This window comes from Enoplosus armatus, chromosome 13 (assembly GCF_043641665.1).
Source record: "Enoplosus armatus isolate fEnoArm2 chromosome 13, fEnoArm2.hap1, whole genome shotgun sequence".
NCBI lineage: Eukaryota > Metazoa > Chordata > Actinopteri > Centrarchiformes > Enoplosidae > Enoplosus > Enoplosus armatus.
In genome coordinates, this window is record NC_092192.1 from 21,206,052 (window position 1) to 21,224,422 (window position 18,371).

Here is an 18,371-nt window from a genome sequence, read left to right on the forward strand (position 1 = left end):
ATGGTGACCCTTGGGCTGCATTCAGTTGCGGTTGCTGCGATTAACGCAGGGTTGTGCGGCGGTGTGGGAGTGACACTATTTATGCCCGTTTGTGTGAGAGAAGAAGAAGAAGAACTTTAACCCCCCCCCCCCCCCCCCCGAAATAAACAAAAAGATTGTCCAATGAAGAAACATCTTCACCTATTTGACAATGCAGCATAACAAAATGAGCTGCAAATAGAGAAAACACCAGCAGATGCATAAACGCTGCAAGTAGCACAGAGTGAGAAACTGCTGAACACGCTCAAGCATGCAAGTTGTTATCACGGTTCGTGGCTCATGGCATTACTTACTCCATGACCCATGGTAGCCGGCACACTGCATACACTATAAATATACACTGATGCCAGTTTATTAGGTACATCAGGCTAAAACTAATGCAGTCTAACACAACAGACAGTCCTGCGATGAATCCTCCCTTCATGAGCTTCAGTTCTTGCTCAAACTGTATGTGTCATGGATAAACAAAGTAAAGTAGTGTGTGTTTGCTATATTGAAATCAGTTACATCTGCAGGGCAAAACAAATACAAAATGCTAATCTGTTGGTGATAATTCTGCAGTGAACAAACAACGATATGAGTGGAAAAGAAGCTCTGATGCAAATCTCCACAGTCAGTCACCTACTGTAAATATTTCAGGCATCTGTACTGTATCTCTCCAGTCTCTGCTCTCTCTAATGTGGGCTCTCCCCTCCTGTCGCCAGCCAGCCAGCCTGCCTGCCTGCCTGCCTGTGCGACAGCTGCCAATCCCCCCTCCCCGGAGACCAAACATTTTAGCGCTTCATAAATTCCTAATGAGCGCGCTCAAATCACCGGCCACTTCCACCCACCGGTCGTTCAACCTGTTAAGACAAACAAACACCGCGGCGTACACATGTTTCCGCACATTTCTAGCTGCACTCACTTCACACATGCAGCACTCTGAGGGCCCGGCCTGGAGGTGTTGAAAGGTGAAAGCTCGCAGTTGTCGACGGCTACAAGACTGTAGTTTCTTATCCAAGAGGTGGGGAGAAAAGGCGGAGGTGCCATGACACATGTCAGTTCTGGGGGGATTTTTTTTTTATTGATTGCCAGTTTGACCATGCTGAAAGCTGAACATTAATTACCTCGCTTGGGTGTCATTTCACTAATAAATGAGTAACATGGCAACAGTGTGGACCTCAAAAACAACACACACATGCTTGTGTTCATCTCCGAGTGCACTGCGCGACAGTCTATCCTGTTTTGTAGTGCTCAAATTTCTCTTGAATTTGTAAAAATACTTGGCTACTAACTTGGCTACTCTTTCACCAATCAATCAGTCTGGAAGGTTGATAAAAACGTGTTGCAAAGACGAAGCCTGGGTCCGTACTGAGCATTAACCTTCATAAAACGAGATACATTTGAAGACAAACATGTTTGTCTTCAAAAGGGGGGTTTTATATCGCTGCATTAATACAATACAATATATAAAAAGCTAAAAATTAAATTTTAAATGGCTCATCATCCATAATATTTCATGAAGAACGTTTTGTTAATTTATGGCCATGTAATCACACAGAGTAACAGCTTGTCAGTAGTTACATTCAAGTAGGAAAATCTGCCGTCAAGATGATCATAAAATCCCAGCATCTGTTATGAATAGCAGGGAGCTACTGCGACTGTCTGGCTGATCAGTAGATTTCACCACTATTTAGCCCGTTTGGCTCCGGAACAGACATGTTGGCTCCCGTCATCTGCATCAGTTTCTAATGATGATGTCCTTATTGAAAACACACACACACACACACACACACACACACACACACACACAGACAGGTAGTTCCCAACACACTGCATCACCCATACTGTTATATGTAACATGCAGCAGACGATTTCCATTTATTTGGAGAAAGGGACAGTGGTGCACAATTTAAACCTCCACTTCACAAACTGTATAATCTAAAGGCTCTTAGTTCATACCAATATAATGCAAATTTATGGAATAGTTAGTGCTAAAATCGATGGATGCTAAAAAAAAACAATTAAGCAAGTGTTGCAGCATTTCATATTAATATAATTGGTGTTCATCTTATAACATCATAATCAGTTTTGTTCCACAAACAGGTCTTTTCTTTAAGTTTAAAGTCACAGTAAAAACACCTGTTGGAATAATATGTACGTACCAAAATAATATAATAAGAAGGCTTTAACAGTGGAAAAGTACCACTCAGAACTGCAATAGGTCACATTGCATGATGTTTCTTTAAGGACTGCAGGTTGTATGTATAACGTGAGGAAGCTCAGATGAATGTAACGTTAGTCTGAAGTTTCTATGATAAAACCTGAGAAGCTATTGACAGAAACTGGGCCATTATAGCTCATTTGTGATTTTTACATAATAAAAAGAAGGTTGTGCATGCAGTGGGAGGAGGTCCAACTTAAAATAAAGTTTGTATGAAAAACAATGAGAAAACTTTTGACAAAGATATAAAAAGGCTCTCTTGGCCCTCTGGCATGCACTTTTGAGACGGTCCCTAACGTCAGCTCGTCAGTGTTGTTTTGACAAGTCACCCGGGTGGCACGCTTCAATATCATCATCATATAAAAATAACAGCTATGCAACATCAGCCAGGCTTTATCCTGCATTGACCAATACATCTTGTGAAAACTCAGTCAGGTCAGTGGGGGGGGGGGGGGGGGACGACAACAAATATTACTGGAAAAATCTGGATGCTGTTCGTATTTGTTCACAATGCATTATATGTTCACATCAGAGTACTGTACTCACGTTCGCTGACACCCCTAATACAGTATTTTACTGTAATCATCCATCATGCTGCAGTCGCCGACACTCTCTAAATGAGGACAAACAGCCATCATGCAGCCTCTGGTCTGAGTGTGTTTGAAAGGTGACTGAGCGAAGAAGGGAGGCTGCCTCATAACTGCTTTTGTCTCAATCCGCTTTGCACCAACTCATAAAAAATTGAGACCCCCCCCACACCACCACCACCACCACCACCACCAGCACCACCTCCACCTCCACCACCCATTTCTGGGTGGCTGATTCCTTAAGATGAGAAAGCCTGATGGACGCGAAACCCTGCCAGATCCCAATAGTTCAGATAGATACAGTGGGAGTGCATTTATTTTTCAGTGCAGCGCCAAGGAAAACAGTGAGGGCGGGGGTTGAGTGGGGAGGCGGGAAAGCTGGAAAGCACTCCGACAGTGACACGCAGGCTGCTATTAACAGAGAGAGACTGAAAGAGGACGTAAAGAAAAGGGAGAAGGATAGAGGAGATGCCATGACAGAGGTCAAAGGCATGCTCCATCTCATTTGTATCCCGCAACCTCCTTCAAATAAACACTTTCTTTTTTCCCCTATTCCATTTTCTCTTCATTCTCTCTCTGCATACCTCCTTTTCCAAGCTCTGCTTTGTCTGTTTGTATTCCTTTCTAACCTCCATCTCTCCTTCACGCTCCCCTGACCCTGCCTCTCACATTCCGACTTGCTCCACCTTTACTCAAAGATGCAGGTGCAAAAAAAAAAAAAAAAAGAATGCACGAGAGGGGAGAGGAAGCCTGCTGCCCACTGCTGATCTGTATTTATCATCCACTGGACCTTCACGAGTCCCTGCGACTGAAAAGCAGTGCAGCCGAAAATCAAAGTGCTGCAGGAAGTGTTTGGGAAAACAACACACACACTCTGGCGCGTCCTGGTTAAAGAGTGAGCGGGACTGCTGGGTCACAGGATTTCATGAAAATACATTCAAATCCTCCTTTTATCACACATGACCCTACTTAGACCTCCAATAATGCGTTCAAATCAGTTTAGACACTCCTTGCTGTATATGTCCTTTGACTCTTCACTGAGAACCACCTCACAGAGCAGACATTACATAAACATAATTTGTATTTTTGGGGGATATTATTTGAATATTCAGTTGTAAATTAATAGCCCAAGACAAACCAGCCCCATTTATCACAATGCCTGCTTGCACGCAAAGGAGACAGTATGTGGGTGGCTGTTGGCTGTCATCAAGTGTGTTTGTGTGCAGCACCGTTAAATAATAATCTCATTAACGGCTGTCATAAAATACTAAGATGTAACACACACAAATGCGCATCTCAGAGATACATAACGCATTGTTTCCGCAGGGGGAAGGGGGCACACTTTTGAGGATCTATTGATAATATGGGGGAACGCGGGAGTAAGATCAAAACAAGAGCGGGCCGCATCTTGAAACGGGAGATGAAAGATTTATGTGGACCTTATCGATAGTCGGTCAGCCATCAGCCTGGCTGGCAGATTAAGGCTGCAGTCTGTGCAACGCTTTGGTGCACAACTCAAAGGATTTCTGTCTCTGTTGATAGTGCTGGTTGTCTGAATCTTACTTTAAAATGAATTATCTTCTTTGGATGTTGCGACTACTACCTAAAAACTATGATCGGCCGTGTCTTTCCTCCCTTTTATTTAAAGTTCCTTCTTGCGTCCACACTGAACAGATTTTGTTGATAAAACAAGTTGTTGCATTCGTATCATTTCTGTATTTCGTTTCTGAACAAAATCATTAAAGTCAAACTCTTTGATATTACACACGCCATTGCAATATCATGCAGAACACCAGTTCCCTCCCATGCCCATCATGCCCCCCCCCCCCCCCCCCCCACACACACACACACACACAGACATGCCCTCGCTAACAATCACCACATGCCCGCCTGTGTGAGTCTTAATCGACATCCATGAGCCAAAACCACAAAGAGGAAAAAGTGATATTGTTCAATTATGAATCTCACACATGTATAATAGATGGAGGACTCTCTCTTTTTTTCTGTCTTAGCAAAGCTCAGGGGAGGGGCAGTAAGGGGGGGTGGGGGGTCTTGTTTGGTTAGTGGGGTGGGTCTCTTCTTCTTGCTGTGTGAAATAATGCTTGGCACAGTCCCAGATGTCAGCACCTATTGGTGGCAGGCCCTGCTGAAACCCTCTAATCGTGGATTGCAGTTGACTCCTAATGCAATCCTCTCACAGTGGAGCCTCTGCTACTGCGTTCGGAGCTCAAGGGCACCAGACACGGTTCGGTCAAGGAGAGTGCACGCGGGCGTGTCAGAGGGATGTGGGGGGATGAGAGTTAATGTCTAGTAGCCCGCGAACGTAGAGGCGGACATGGGCTTGGTTGACAGGTGGGGGAGTCAGTGCAGCCAGTAACATTGCCGGTTTAGCCTGCTAGCATTATATGTACACAGCTTTCTGTCTCAAATGTGTTCAAATTAAACATCAGGACACTGGTTAGGACAGAAGTATCTCCCAGTTTGAAAAAGCACCAGTTGCAGAGCTCCTCGCCGATATTCCTACTTAAAAAAAAAGAATGAACAAACAAGCCTTTTATTTTCCCTGTAATGTGTGCTCAGTAAGACCCGTGAACCTCCGCTCTGACGATGTCCATCAGTGGTCGCTTCCAAATCACCCAGGCAATTTATTTAAGTAAATGTCTGATCAATACAGGTCCCACTAACACACAACATAAATAGGCCTATGCATTAGTCTGTGCATTAGCGCACTGATGTGTCAGGGGCTTTTTGCTTGGCCTGTGTTTACCTCAACCAAACACTATTATGGTCGGGAGCCTCTAGATTTCTTGTTGGAATGACAAAAAACCCATTGACGCTTCACATTATTTCATAATGTTCTGGTTGACTGCAACAACAGCCCGATATTCACCCTTTCTCCTGTGATTTTATCACATTGAATTTGCTATTAGCCACAACATGTCTGCGATGCCCAAGGCTGCTAATGTATTTAAACATTACAGTCCAATTGGCTCTCAGCCACAGTGTGGCCCTCACCAGGTCAGAGATCTCTGTGGTGCTATAGTGGGCACCAGGGCATCAAGACATTAGGGCAACTCCACTGGGGCAAACGAGCACTGAGCCGCACTGACAGCTCATGGCAGGCAATGCAGGTAATTAAGGCAGAGCTCTGCAGAGACCGCCTAGGGAGGGGAGAGTGGGGGCTGGGAGAGTGCAAAAGGGGGAGGGATAGGGAGGGGTGGAGATGGGGTGGAGGACAGGACGGCCTCATGATGACAGTGAGTAAGCATCCAAGCCCCCCTCCACCCCCACAACCTCCACCCCCTCATCTCCTGCCCTAGGGGCTTACACAATAAGCGGTAAAGAGAAGTGCTGCGCTGATCCGAGACGCACAGATCGGAGAACAGGGTCCCCTCACTCTCTCAAATCACCGGCTCCCATTTTGCCTTCATGAATAATGTTGAGGGGCGCGCTCAGTGCCATGCAGCCGCTATGTAAAACCAATGATACCCTCCTCTGATGTCAACTCTCTGGAGGGCGAGATGAGAGCCACCATGGAGTGGGTTAGCTGATGCATATGAACGCTGATTTACATGAGCGCCAACAGGAGAGGAGGGAGTTCCCACGTACTGGGTACTTTGAAGACCTTAATCAGTTACATCACCAAGGTGGAAATGGACAAATACTGCAAATCGACTGAGACAGGGGGAGACAAGAGAAATAAAAGAGAGCAACGGCTGCGAAGCGAGGAGGAGGAACTCCTGCGAGTGAGCAAACAAACTCGAGCTGCCGCCACTGAGGCTAATGTGCAGAGGCACTTTAAGAGAAAGGAAAGAAAGAGGTAAAAACATCCATATGAGACATTCATAATGCTCCATTACCCTTCCTAAGTGACACAGCATTGAAATGACAGGATGGACCCGATGTAGCAACTTCTAACATTATTCCACATGAATATCAAAGTGTGAATCAGAGCTGGGTGTAAACGCTGATTACATTCCAGAGCTCTGAAGGAAGAGGCAGTTAGCTCACATACTGCATTACACAACCAATTAAAAGCCATGACATACTGTATATGCCTGTCCTGTGACACGTTACAATGGGATTTAAATCTTCTTAAATTACTATAGGCCGAGGCAACAAAATAATGATAAATAATCCCTGTGCTCTCCTCAAGCAGGTTGAAAGGCATGCAAGCAGCATGGCTCTGTGGATGGCCGTGACTGAAACACCTCAACAACTATCGGACGGATTGCCATGAAATTTTGTGGTGATCCCCTGACTCTTTATCGGGCACCACCAGCAGGGTTTCACTTACCCAGGAAAACATCTCAACATCTATCATGACACAGGGTATGGATATGCATGTGAACTGCAATCACTTTGCTGATCCTCTGACTCATAATTAGAATTTGAATGCTTTTATGACCAAATACCTGCAAACTGAATGACATTCCCATCAGCCTCAGCTGTACTTTGTGGTTAGTGCTAACTGCAAATGTGAGAATGCACTACTGTGCCTAAGTACAGACTCACAGAGCCACTGTAGACCCTTTTTCTTGTCTTATTGCTTTTTTTTTTTTTTCTTTTGCTTTCTTGCTGGGAGTTACAATGCTAATGGTATTGTTTTTAGTTTTTTGGTTTTAAACAAGCGAGATATAACCTGATAATTAGTGAGCCTTAGAGGTGCTGATAGGCTGACTTCGTATTTACCCTTCAGGCAGGATGACGTAGCGACCCTCTCATCTACAATAACTCTGGGCAAGAAATTGAATGAGTGTATTTCCAGTACATGTTAAACTGTTCCTTTAGCTTGAGCATTTTCAATTTTCAATGTTCCCTTCTGCTTTTACGTAACTAAAGATTATACTTATGAAAGGACAATGGCATCAGTCGCTCACAGTCATGGATGGATTAACTGTCTCGCACACGGTAAGAATGTGAACACGAGGAAAATGTAGATTTATTAGGTGCTGTCGAAATTTGGTGATGTAACTTTAGCTCTTGCCTTCTTGTCATTCAACACAGAGCTAGAGTATATTTTTAGTGAGATGACTTTTAGTTAGAGCTGTTAGTTATTGACTTTCTTGTCTGAACAGTTCCACTGTACTTGACTCAAATTTGTATGTTATATATCGCCACACGGCATACGCTGTGCGGGCTTTTAGAGAGCGGAAGAGAGGCATTATTTCTATTTCAGTGAAATTCCTCCCACCTCTGCTTGCTATACTGTCAAGTGCAACTCTGACTGAGCTGATAGACAGAGAGCGGGAGAGGGGAGGTGGATCTCAGGTGAGCTGAGAGGGAGGACATTAAACCCAGCAGGGAGGGATAACGAGGAGATTAGCTGAAGGAGGAAGGCTGGCAGCTTGAATATCATACACATATTATACTACAGCTCAGCACATGAGCCTACAGCCAACATATACATACCATATGCATCTGAGTAGAATAATTACAGTGCTGAAGTCTGAGCAGAGTTTCACGTTATGTCTGTGTAGCAGGGCACTAACTGAAGTGAAACCTATTGAATTCAGCATTAAGGGATGGCCTTAGCCTTTACAAACGCTTGGTGTGTCACCAAAGCTTCCTTCTAATGTGTGCGTATGGGAAAAACTCTTAATGACTAACCTGTTTTTCCTTAAATAGTTCCTTTATAAATAAATTTGACTTGATTTGACGTATGACTGAAGGCAAGTGGTGACTAAACATGTTGACATGAATGACTGAGAGCTGAAATGCAACATGGGCGGTGAGCAAGCGACAGCCAAAACTCTGACAGGGAAATGTTTACCCAAGTCCAGACGGCCCTGATGTGTTCAGCGGCTGCCTGCCGTCGTCTGGTTTGACTTGTTTTTCAATGAACAAACAGGTGATCTGCGTCCATTTAGACAGATAGAAACTTTTGGAGAGGATGGAACTGGGAAACCTAGTTAGCCACACAGTGCATCTGACAAACTCCAAAACAAACCAAGAGAAAAGCAACACTCTCACTCATATTTCTGTCCCATCAGTGCAGCTGCACCGTTAGGCCTGCCAAATACTCCATGCAAGGCACCTCTCCACTAACACAAGTGTGTGGGATATGAAACCTGTTTATATAACAAACACACATTCCTCAGCTTCCTTGGGCCTTGTTTGAGGTTATGAACCAGTCATCCACACTGGGGAAGCAGTGAGATGCTGTATTGGTGTATAAATGGCCCATTTGGAGGAAAATGTGCTTTTCTACAATACATTCTCAAAACAGGCTAAAGATAAGAAGGTGGCAGGTGGCTAAAACCTTTCAGTAGTGCAAAAATGCAAGACATGATTCTCAAAAAGAAAAAGACTTTCATCTGAAGCATGCGATGTCCATCCAAACATTAGCGCTGAGTTACACATTTCTGTATGAAAGCGCGCGAGTGCCCTTAGTTGTTTGCGTGCGTCGCTTAAAGTGATTTACAGGCCTTACGGAGGTGAACGGAGAATACATTTGCTAACAACTTAATAACGGTGGTGTTTAATATGCAATGTATTAGCAAACAATTACAACAAAACATCTCGTGGTTTAATTGCATCACAGTGGATGAACAGAGTATAGTTTTGCCTGAATCACTTATCACATTAAAAAGCTGAGAGACGTTTGAATGCTTTTACTTTCTGTATCTCTGTAATAAGCTACAACAGGCAGGCGTTGTGCTTCATTGCCATGTTGTTCTGCATCATCCCGGGGTGGTAAAAACAAAAAGCCCTTTGCAGGAGAGAAACAAAGAGGCTAAATAAGCTGGCAGTTGACAGTGGAGGGCAAATCAAAGTCCTGGGGTTAAATGGGATTGTGGGTCAGATGACTAGACATGGTTGCCTCTCCGCTCACAGCCATCCTCTTGTGCCTCAGAAAAATATCAACCCCCCACCCACCAACACTCTCTGCCTCCCTTCCCCTCAACAGTCCTCCATTTGCCTCAAAGGCGAGAGCATTTCATCTTCAGCAACCCCACTGCAGGAGAGAGTCCTCCCTTATTGCTGCGATGCAAACACATAGTGTCTAAGTTTTCTTCTTTAACATCACTTTAACTCTTCAATTTACCTCCAATCGAGCGTAACAAGACTGAAATGGCAGAATAGTCATCCTAAATATAGGGCCGTCATTATTTAGTCCTACAGGAGCCTGTCTATAGAGCACTATTATAAATCACCCTGATGGATACACAGTCAATTGAGAGTAACAGAGACAGGCAATGGCTGAGAAAATGGCAGCGATCTGTATTAGAGCCGCATTCAATCTGCACACAGATGAGCGATCCTTTATTAATCTTCATGTTTTCAGTGATTACTAGACCACAGTACATCAAAAAGAAACAGTGTTTCATTCATGTTCATAACTACCTTCCAATGCAGCCTTACATACGTCTCTCCCCCCGTCCTAAACCTGGATTGTGTGTATCTGACTGCCTGGAGACAAGGGGCTCAGCAAACACTGCCAGGCAGCAAAATACATATCAACGTATTCAGAGCGTTTAGTGCCTGGGATTAATCAAATTATAATTTAATCATCTGATCAAACAGCAATTAGCATAATCACTTCTGGGGAAGGCCTGATAGAGTGGAGACTGGAGCGGAATGGAGCTGGGGGCTAGCAACACTTTAATGAAACATTTGCCAGAATGTTTGAAAATGTTACACATTTCGGGCTACAGGAACAGAGCTGGCTTTTGAATGCTAATCAGCGCGGTTTGGTTATGCCTAATGAATACGTCAAACAGTCAGCCACAGGGGAAGACGTTGCCAGTGAGGTCCTGATTTCATAATTTCTCGTTGGTAAGGCCTTTTATAGTTTAATATTCAGTCTGTCTTCACAAAAAAGAAAATGACATGCATTATTACTATGTTTATGTTTGATTATTATTTATTTTTTCACTCCCTCTGATGAAGCCACACCCTGCTCTTGTAGGGCACCATGTTACGTAAATTTTCGTAAATAGTCTGCATCCTCATATCTTAAGTTTGAGGGCTTGTACAAAATGGATATCCACATTTAGCATTCAACAAATCACATTCTATGTCGTCGAGGCCAATGTCTCATGAACAGGGAATACGAAGAAACAGGTGGGCTCTTATAGTAGTGTTTGTCATCATTGGCCTTGTTGACTTGCACGTTTGTGGTTGAGGAACAAATATCAATTCATAAACAATATCAATTCTGTATTATGTATTAAAATTACACAATTTAAAATGTCACTGACATGAATCATGTGTTGTTTGAGCTCCTTGAAGACTACTGTATTTTTTATACTTTTTGCATGTCCAATCTCTAAAGAACTAAATAAATAAATCATAATGAATAAATCATAAAACATTGCAGTGCAAGGCAGCCTTTTATTTTGCATCTCAGAGGAATGTCAGACTGATGTAAAAGTGTAGGAAATGCTGTTTAAGGATACCACACCCTCTGTTAAAGGCTACAACTTTTAGACTCCAGTAAGAATTTGCGTCTTATTTTAGTTAGACGAGAACCAGTGTCTCCTAAGTGATACAAAGCATAGACAGTGAGAAGAGAAGATGATGAGAAACACAGCAATGTGGGAATTGACACAGGTTTTTATATAGAGAAGTAGCACATGCTCACTCTACAGTAGAGTGTAGCTGTTTTGGGTGTACTTGAACATAAAGAAAAGGGATGTGCTTCTCTGTATCAGTACTTTACTCACTTCCCCCTCTTTGTCTCATATATATATATATATATATATATATATATATCATAAATACTAATAAACTCTCTCTGTGTATGTCTATATCCAAGAAGGACATGAAGAAACCCCAAAAGGCAGAGTCTCTGTCAGGGTCGCTTGGCAACAATTCCATCACCCCAGTGGCCAACCTTTTCTATTAAGAACAACATTCATGATGCAACTACAGTATTTTGCGACAGAAAACATAATGCAATGCCAATTCATCAACAAATGAAAATATTCCCATTGAACATAATGTCCGCTGGTGACATATTTTGCAGGTATGTTCAAAGTAAAAGCAATCAAGAAACACAAAAGGTTCAAATATCAACGTTTGCCGATGAACCACTCAATTTTTGATTCCGAGGAAATCTGCTCGAGGCAACTAAAGCATGGTGAAGGTTTGGGCGACTAAAATCATTTGGTGAGATTAAGGGGGAAAAAAATACGCTCTGGTTAAATACTTAAATGTCAAAGCAAGAATGAACACAAACCCTGATCTCTGGAGTAAGGCCAGGCGCAGCACTTTATGAATGTCACCCTGCTTCTGACTAAACGCTGCCAGTAAATATAATTATTATTGCAAATTGGTTGTGTATGAACAAAATGCATAATGTGCAGACAACTTTAGAGAAAGCCACCTGATTTGTTTCAGACCTGACGACAGCAGCTAAGCACGTCTCTGTTCTAAACTTCAGTCCATGTCTGTCTTTATTATGACTTTTATTATTTATCAAGAGCTCACGAGGGCTCATGACCACAAGAGGGAAATATGTAAATAATATTGATTGAAGCAGATATTACATGTGTGCATTATGGACCGAGGTCAGTCACAATGACCTCTGCACCTCACAGGTTCCTCTGCTATTGGATAGCCGCGGTGGGTCATCTCGGCTGAGCTGCAGCTGCCAACCAGCCCGAAAAACATGTCATTGAGTAGAGAATGTCACCATCTGTTTTTTCAGTTTCTTTTCCAAATGCAAAAAAATATAATTAGCCTGCTGGTACATCTTTACCTGCCATGTTACACATCAAGTATAAACTACACAGCGAGCAAAGAGCGATGGCCGAGACCTTTATAGAATCGCCTGAGCTCAACTTAGTGCAGTCTCGTACCTGCGTGGCCACCGCATTAACCTACTGCCCTATTTTATAACGAAAGCCTACAGACACAAACAACGCAACTAATTGTCATCTTGTTAAGTCACCCGTCCGGTTAACAGATGCAAAGAACTAGGGTCCATTTGTTTTTACATAGTTTACTCACCAATATTGCATCACTGTCTTCTTGTGTTAATATGCATTCATGGAACACTGGGAACAGAAAGTGTGAAAAGTGTGCTTTTCCGGCTTTGGATGCAAACTCAGTCACAGTTGAGATGAGTTGATAGCAAATTAAAGACCAGTGCCTGTGACATCCATGTGAAGTGGCAGATGTACATGAATGCCAGGTTTTGGTAAGCATCTATAACAATGTTCATTTTATCTATAAAAAAATTTCACAAGCTTGGACGTCTCTTAATAGCTGTTGTAGCATCTGGCTTTCAAACGACTGCAGAGCGTTTTTCTACCCCATTTGCCTTGACCTTATTAAATTCAACTTCATATTTTCCTGACATTTAATAAATCATCACACTGTTCTCAAGTCACTTGCATCACAGAGTGTCACCAGCAAAAGCAGTTGAAAGTGTTGTTTTAACATTATTTAAACACAGCGTATAATTAGAACTGGACAGAATAATGAAGTGCGAGCCTCGTCTTTTTCCTGTTGGATATACGATAAAAGATTGTGGAGTCTTAATCAGCGTCCAACGACGCAACTGTCTGATTTATTGGAAAGGGCTTAAAATAGCATGATCCGCATGATCAAACCAGGCTGATTTGATATGATTCTTTGAGCTTTAGATACCACATAACACAAGCTGACTCTGTGTCCCTCTTCCCCCTCTCTTCCTCCTCTTTTTCTGCCTCACTACACACTATCATCTCCTTAAGCATTCCGGCCTGGGTTAAATGAAACCTTTAACAGTTCAATGTGCATCCATTAACATATGCTTGAGTCTACTCTGGTCTGAACAGCCAAGCTAAGGCGTGAGCACACACAGTGGGGCGACACAAAAATCTTGACCCGGTGGCTCAGACAAATCCTGGTGTGACTGCTGGGTCCATGAAAACAGCACGTCACCCACATTCCACTGTAATATTACGCCTTGTGCAAAATTAAAACAAGGAAATAAAAAAAAAACCTGACTAAATCTGCCTGAAAATACAAAGTCAATAAAGACTCAAAGCTCTGACTTAAATTCAAACAGTCGGAGTGCACGTTACTGAATGTCTGTGTTACACATTTTTTATTAGTATAAAATAAGTTGAATTTAGTGTTTCCAGTTTAGTCTACATGCAACCAGAAATATCATTTCAGGGTTGAAAATTGTAAAAGAAATATAATAATAATAATAATAATAACAGCCTGTGGTAACGAAAAATGATCATAACATGTAATTCTAAAAATGTGAATTAAATAAATGCATGAATATTCCACCACAGTCTGAAATCATCATGCGATGAAGACACTGCAGCATCAGTAAACAAAGCAGCTCCGGTCAGAACTGAAACGCACCACGACATAAATACTACTTCCTTAAAAAGAGTAATCACAGCATTTCCACTGACCTACATCGTGTTGACTGGTGTGCTGATATTAATGTGCGACTGAGGAGCTGAGCTCGGTTGTTGTTTGCTGATGTGTGTTGCTGTGACTCCGTCAGCCCGTCCTGGCTCGATGTGAAGTGACAGATGTATACCAAAAGACACCAGTCTGCATGGACCTAGTTTCCCACTGGCCTTAACGTGACCTCCAAGCAAACGCTGTTGGTTGACTGGTGATTATTGGCCGAAACAATAAAATAGTACCAAACTTAAAGACTGGACAAATGCTTCCCTTTTAGCACCAAGAAAGATGAATAAAAACAAAGACTCTGGTGTGTGGACAGAAATGCAACGCTGTGTCTTCATGAAATTACTGGGAAAGTTTGAGACAAAATAGGCTGTTGGAAACCCCAACCCTGTCTCTTAGAAATTATGATTATACTGTAAACGACTAATTTGTTTAGCGAAATACGTTTTGATAATACAATTGTTGCCTGGTTTATGTTCACTGGCAAAGGCTCATGTTTCTGTGCAAAGCGGACTTAGACACTGGAGGCCAGGGTTTGCATCCTGAATTGTTAGATTTAGGCAACAAAAACACTTTGGTTGTAGTTAGGGAAGATTGTGCTTTTGGTTGAATTTTAAGAAAGCAAACTTGTCCTGCATCATGCTTTAAGTTGACTTTTGCTTTAACATTTAAACATTAAAAGTCCACCATCTTTTCCAAACCTCCACCAAGTCCCTAAATCGAACTGGAAACAAATGTTAATCATGCTTCTGTCGCTACAAGCTTTTATTGTCTTGCAAGAGTGAATATTGTAGGAAAGCGTATGAAATGCCTCGTCAGGGAAGGTTTTGCAGATACATTCAGTATGAACATTCTGCAACTTGACAGACACTTTCTTTAAAAAAGATTTAGTAGTATGTAAACGTAATGCCCATGGGACAGGGTTGTGTAACACACGTCCTGAAGCTATCACAACAGATAATGCAATAGATCACTCGGTAAACTACACACAGATATCAAAATCAGTCCGTTAATCTTATTGGTAAAATTATATGTATACACAAGACTGGATCATGTCCATATGTGTCACGTCTGTATTGTTAACCCACCTCCCCTCTCTGTGCTTGATTGATTGTAATCCCTGTCGTCATCAGGGTTACCACTGTGCCTTGGTTACTCCTGATCAAAACGAGCAGTCTAACCGCTGATGTCAGAGCGTTTGGTATCTTTAATCCTTTAAAATCCAGCTGGGAGAAAGTTTTCTGTGTTCAGTCTGTTGCTATTATGATCCGAACCCGGAAAGAAAAATGTAGGAAGAAACGGAATTCTTCTCCTACATTAATCATGCGTAAGTCATACTGAAAGTGCTTATGTTTTAATAAGAGGAGGTGCCTTTCCTCCAGCAGCCCCCTCACCATCCTAAACTGAAAGCTAAAAATACACTTGCACAGAGTGATACTAAGAGCCAATTGAGGAGCTTCGCTGTATATTTACACAGCTTATTAGTATCCAATTGAGCATGTGTCAGATTTCCCCCCTGGCGTAGCCGAGCAAAAACAACATTATGCCATTTCCCCAATTTCATCTCTTCATAACTGGAATATGTTGTTCCCATTCCATTTAGGTTTTAATAGACACTTCTGCAAGAGCACTTTAAAAGCTCAAGCACCACCGAAGTGAACTCTGCAGCAGATTTTACTCTCTACAGAGCTGAATTGTTTATATCCTCTGTGGATGAGCTTGCAAATGTGTCCTCAACGGCAATTCAGAGCAAAATGGAGTTTATGCAGTCGATACTATTCATAAATGACCACTGCAAAAGCTGGAGCTGTGGCTGTAATCTTTTAAAGACACATTCTACTGACCGGCAATGCAAATATCAATACACACAGCCATAAAAGGATAACCTAAACAGACAAAAATCTATTTAGGCGCTCAACAGACAAGACATTTAAATTAGCTCATGTGTTGAAATGAAATGCAACTCTCATAACTATTAACAGGAAAGAGTGACACGCTGAAACCTATCAGGAAGCATTGCCAGGGTCACCTGAACAGAGTGCAGTGTTGCTCGAGCCCAAAGCCCACACTGCAGCAACACTCATTACCCAGGTCTCCATAGAGACAACCTCAGCAGCCTGTACTGGACCAGAGCCCTAAAAGCCTTTATTTCAGGAAGCTACATCTCTCCGTCCTGAAGAGGTGCAAAATGTACGATTCTGATGGAAGCTGCTCATTAAATCTAATCTTTGCAGGTCTGCTCAGGGACAACAAATGTGCAGCAGAAAGAATAGCGTCTAAGATCAACACTAACAGCCCTTTCTATTCTGCCTGCTATCAATTTAGCATGGTACGGAAAGAAGCAACATACAAAGAGAGGACTGTCATAATGCACCCTGGGTCATTCTAATTTCTGCCACAAAAACAACATTTGAATCTTTGAATCAATAGAAAAGGTCAGTGTCAAATGAACCGAGTCTGTCGATATGAATGGCACTGCATCAGCAGCGACCACAAATGCAGCATTCATCACAATCACAAGTGCTGTTGCTGCCATTCAAAGTTTCCATGTAGATGTCTCTAGCAGCAGCCATTTTGCAGCGCTGTTGCCTGGACCAAAGAGACTGAAAAAGCCATTCAAAAGCAAAGCAATAGATTGTGCCCAGCAAACAGAGATTTCAGCACAGCACTGACCGAGATTTGAAATGGACATCAGTGTCCTCTGATTCCTGAAAGGGTCTCGCCTCAGTTACAGAAAGGAGTCTTTGCTACACCACCGTCACTGCTTATACTCCATTCCCTCCTATAAATAACCACTGCCTTCATTGAACCCTTCAGCATGGCCACAAAATGGTTTTCCTGTCATCTTTGCTTGACGCATCGCCCTCTACTCTCACTTTACATTGTGTCCACTTTTGATTTTTTAACCCCTCTCCCTCCATCTGCCTTTCACAACATCTTCTAAATACCCCAATTTTCTTTCGAGCTGATTTCTGCCCCCCAACACACGCACATCCCACCCTCTACCCCACAGCCCCTTGTCCTCCTCATTCGCCCCCCCTTCCTCACACACCCTTCTTGTATTCGCTGTAAAAATCAGTCACCTTTACTCCAAAGGCAAACACAATTGGCACTCGTCAAAGCTTTCTTTTGAGGGATTCACTGTGGACAAAATAGGATCTGGATGCATTCTGCAAGACGTGCACTTGGGCAAGGGTGATAAGGGCTTGTCTCTTTTTTTTTTCCCAATCCAAAATGACTCCATGTCTGTGCTTCTAATATGGCGGGTGCAATGCCAGAAAAAAGCACAGCCAACCTATTTAATCCTTTTTCTAGAAGATACTCGATAGATCGTACAGAAAGCGTTCAAACGTGCAATCATATGTTGTTTAATTCAACACTTAAAATAATAAAATGTATTTACTTATATTATAGTATGCAAGTAAATATACTGCATTTTTCATCAACAAACGTCTTGGTTTAGGAGTGGATTTCTGCATTCAAAATTAATCGGGAGGAAATGAAAGAAATTATTTCAGTTCCATTAAATGAATAATTGTTCTGTTTGAATGCAATTCACAGGCAGGCTTGAGATTTAAACAAACAAATGGTGAATGCACCACGTAAACGTGCAGATGAGTTACAACTAAATTATTTACTGGGAGATAATTTTTCATGAGCAATACATGTGCAAAAGTGATTGAAAACTGTCAGTATGCACATTAAGCATCTAAAAATGATGTAGGAAAATACACCCAGACCGAGGCCCAATGCAGTTTGATTCCAGACAATAAATGATCATATATGGGACAAATTGAGAATGAAACTAAATAATTACGAGGGTTGATTTTAGGCCTGGAATTTCCTCAAAATGAATTGTACAAAAACTAAAATAAATGTTTCTCATGCAGTACAGGCTGCACCTATCACTCAACCTACACCCCCCCCCCCCCCCCACCTCTCTCTCTCTCTCTCTGTATCTCTCTCCCCCTCTCTCTATTTGATAAAAGGGTAATGTTAAATATTGAAAATGCACTGGTTAAACGTTCTTACACTCCATCTCTATAAAGCTTCATGCGGATTGAACTATCAAAGCCCCTCTGTCTGTGTCAGGACATAGCAACAGCCTGTTCTTCCGTTCAATTTACCAGCACACACACACAAAAAAAAAAAAAAAAAAAATCAATATCTTCAAT